The sequence below is a fragment of the Seriola lalandi genome, unplaced genomic scaffold (assembly GCF_002814215.2).
Source record: "Seriola lalandi dorsalis isolate HSWRI2012SDOR001 ecotype SW California unplaced genomic scaffold, Sedor1 jcf7180002054885, whole genome shotgun sequence".
NCBI lineage: Eukaryota > Metazoa > Chordata > Actinopteri > Carangiformes > Carangidae > Seriola > Seriola lalandi.
The window spans coordinates 5,392-9,642 of NW_019525437.1; positions in this window are offsets into that span (position 1 = coordinate 5,392).

Consider the following 4,251-nt stretch of genomic DNA (forward strand, 5'->3'; position numbering starts at 1 on the left):
GTGGAGTGATTTTCTGTTGGTTTATTCCTTTTTTGTTTCAGCAGTTTTGTCCCTCCAGTTGGAGTGGGTTTTGTTTATTAGATTCTTCCCGAATAGCATAATTTTTTCATAGTTGGTTTTATTTGTCACTCCCTCTCGAGGTAGCAGTATTTCAATAAAGACTGCCTTATTGACACTCTGCATCTGAGTCCTCATTCTAGTCCAGGCCTGACACAAGACCATCATCATTTTTGAAGAAATGTAATCAAGCATATCAAGGCTTACATGTGTATGATTACACCTTCCTTTAATAAAATCTAAATAGTTATCCCCAATATTAATTGCTCATGTTGATGAATTTTCACTCATGGCCAGTAGTTCTCGTACATGTTTCCTGGATATGTATTGCAATGGCCTTTCAGCATTTGGTAATTCATTTGTCAAATCTTAATGTCATTTGTATGAAGATACTAAAGAGAACAGTAATTGTGGCACTTGTCACAGATAACACCAGCAACATGTCCGTAGCCGGAGTAGAGGCAAATTTATCACTACACATAAAATACTTCAGACATACTATAAACCTGGCTACACAGAAAGGGCCTCAAATGTGCTGGCTGGCTTTTAGGGAGAGTGAGACGTGTCGTGGCATTTTTCCACTGCAGCATGGTCGCAACTGCTGTTTTCAAAGAGAAGCAGAAGTTACTTAGGCTTCCAGAACACAAACTGAAACAAGACGTGTGCACTCACTGGAACAGCTCATTTGAGATGCTTGAGTGTTTTTTAGAGCAGCAATCTGCAGCTTGTGCTGCTTGTATTAAAACACCTTTTCCTCTCAGGACGGGTAAAATTAGTGTTCAATTCAGCCATTCAGAGCTTTCCTTACTCACCTCTTGATATACGGGATAAGCCATGTCCTGTTAGTGTTGGCACTTTGGCAGGTGATGAGAACAAATTGAAACAGTCTTGTGGGCAAAATTACTTTTGAAAATATTACCTTTTCTTTTGAATGATGCGGACAATGAGTATGGTAAATGTAATATTAAGTTGATTGAGATTGTTCAGGTAGTTTTTGCTCCTGTTATTTCTTTACAAACCATATTACGGCTCAAAAGTATGATTGAGCCACACTTATTTCCGTTTAAACAATATTTCCCTGTTGCATCTTCCTAGTCAAATCAAATCTCTTTGTCCTCTTATAGGGGGTGTGTGCATGCGATTTGAGGCAAAGCACAGCTATTATAAGCAGTGGGCTTCTAAGTTACATTTTTTTTTTTTGTAAATCACTTGCAAAACATAATCAGTTACTTGAATGTTGTCAGAATGAAGGCATGTAGCATTCCATTTTTGCAAATGAGAGAGAATTGGGGCCTGTGTCAGAGGTGACAAATATTGATTATGTTAAGCTATACTCAGATTTTTTGCACATGGACGTCACACAATCTGTCGTCTCTGTGAAAAGGCTTATTGTCAAAGGTGATAACGACATCAGTGGGAAGTCTATGATTATCTCAAATGTGGATGATATTTTACCTGTTTTTGGATTGATAAAGGATATCTTTGTGATAGATTCCTCTTTTTTTGCTTTTGATTATCAGCGTTACAAAACTTCATATTGTTGGGACTCTAGTACATTCAAGTTTCTGGAAACCACATGTTTCTTTGTTCCACAGACAAAGTAACTCACTTCCCCACAGTTCCTCACTGTTCACACCTGGGGACGACCCTCCCCCACTGACCTCACTGACCAGTCAGTGTAGGTCAGTGTGCGACATGTGACCAACAAAACCAGATCTCCTTCTTTGTTCTCGCTCTTCTTCTTTTCTTCTCTGCTTCTTGGCTTGCTCAGGAGAGCAGCTCCTCTCCCGTCTCGGCTCTTCAAGGAGCACCAAGGCCCCAGCCCAGGTCAGCCCTGCTACCTGCTCACAGCAGATTGCAACACTCTTCTCAACAGTAGCGACCTGCTTAGGATAAACTGAGAGTGAGTTCTCTTCAGAATCAGCTGCTACAACACAAGGTCAGTCAGCTGATTTTCTAAGCAACAGGAGCCACAGCAGAGCTAGTGTGGAACAGCTAACTCTGTGAGAAGAACAAAGGAGATGACACAGGCAGACATGACTTTACTTCACCAAACAAGCCAAACAACTCACTGGAAAATTCAACAACAGTGTAGTTTTCCTTGTTCAGGTCATGTGGTCACAGCGACCATTTCGAATCAGCCATCTTGCCTTTGTATGTCCACACACACACACACACACACACACACACACACACACACACACACACACACACCAGTATATACAGGATTAGACATTGTGTTTTTACTCTGTTCCATTGTTAATAAATGTCTTTAAGTATAACTACTGGTGTGTACTGGTGTTCACAAGTGTGAATATTGCCAACCTCTACTCAGTGGAATTACAATTCTTCAACTTTAACTTACTGTTGATATGGTGATTTGTTATAGTTATTAAAGTAATTATTAATCAAAGTTCCAGATTAATAATTTGAGACTGAAACAATATTGGCTATTTTGCCCATTAGTTTAGGCAGGTGCCCCTAAGGACTTCAATTCATTTTAAAGTTATTATTTGATATTAATATTTTAATATTAATATTTTCTAAATTTATGATAGCCAATAAATTGATAAATTGAATTGACAACTGAAGATCTAACATATGGTGCCCCGTGTCTACAGACCCAACATTTATGGTGTCCAGGTCAGAGAAACTTTTTTAATTCAACAGTACATACATTTTGGTTTAGGGGAGCCTTGAGGGTGAGTTGGTCACTGTTCTCAATGCCTGTGCACCTTCAGGCTCAAATTGGACATTGATCTGAATCTAAGACTTAACCCACAATTAGACTCCTCTGCAAGAGGAACACATAAATTAGAAAAAGTATATACAACCTTATGTCTGACAAATGAGAAGAAAGCCAGTCTATGGAGACTGACTTGGAATGTACTGAGAAGACATATAAAGAATAAAATGATAAAGGAAAGTCAGACATAATAATGATAATGGAGAGGTGTCCCCACCAGTGAAAATAGAAGAAACTGAGTACCCAACAATCAGATTAAAAAAGGCTGGAAAGAGAATGCAGAGACACACTGGATGAGGAGATGAATCAGGAAATTAAAAAAAGGGATGAATGATATCCATTCATGATGTTCATGAAACAAAGGTATGATAAAGCCAGAAGTAAATCTACAAAACTGCTGACTCATGGGCTGAAAAAGCAGCAAGTGAACAACAGCATTTTCTAAATAAGGCTCATGAGTCCCCAGGCGGGGATGGGTACACCTCAGAGTGACCCGACCACTCAGGGAATCATCGATCTCTTTCTGTGGAACATGTTTAATTGGGAGCTAAAAGAGAACGTGCATATTCATGGAGGGAGGACATCATATGTTATTCCAAAGGAAAGAAAGGATAAGTTAGAATCTCCAGCTACAGACCCATGAGTGTCCTGAGTAAAGATTATATACTATTTAATGATGTTTGAACCTGGTGTGTAGAAAAAAGTCTGCCAGAAATAATTAATTTTTGTTATAAAACAGAGATAGAAACAACATCAGACACACTCTGCATGTAATGCAACATATAATTGAGAAATGATGTGGAGAGGCTTCATTTCCATGAGACATTTTTAAATGAATAAGGTTATTCCAGACTCTGCCAGTGGAGGTGACAGATAAAGAATCCATGGAGTGGGATAAAGTGATCTTTAGATATTAGGCCAGGACAGATACCGAGGACTAGAAATAGAACTTCACAGTTACCAAGAGGGTTGGCTCTCCTTTGTTTGAAGAGCTGTTGTACAGGCTATAATAGATTATAATAAATGAAGAAAACACATAAGCGAGGAGATTAATTCATGTGGGGATCATCATTATGGGTGAACCAGTGAAGACTTTATTCATACACTTGACACTTGCAAATGAGACATTATATAGAGCAAACAATAAGAAGAGAGACCCTCGATAAGATGGAGGCAGGTAATTATTTTATCGTTTACCTCAGCATATGAAGATTCAATAGATTCAAAATCATTTATTTTAGGTAAACACAAGAAACTTGTGCTACAGAAAATGGACCAGACTCAGTGAATAGCTCCCTAAGCTTAACATGTCCTATGATAACTATTAATTTAGCTATACAGACTAATGAGCAGTGACAACTAACATGTCTTTGGAGTCATCAGGTGGGAACCTCCTTTCACCAGTGTTTCGTCTAGTTGGTCCCACGACACCTCCAGGAGGCTAGACA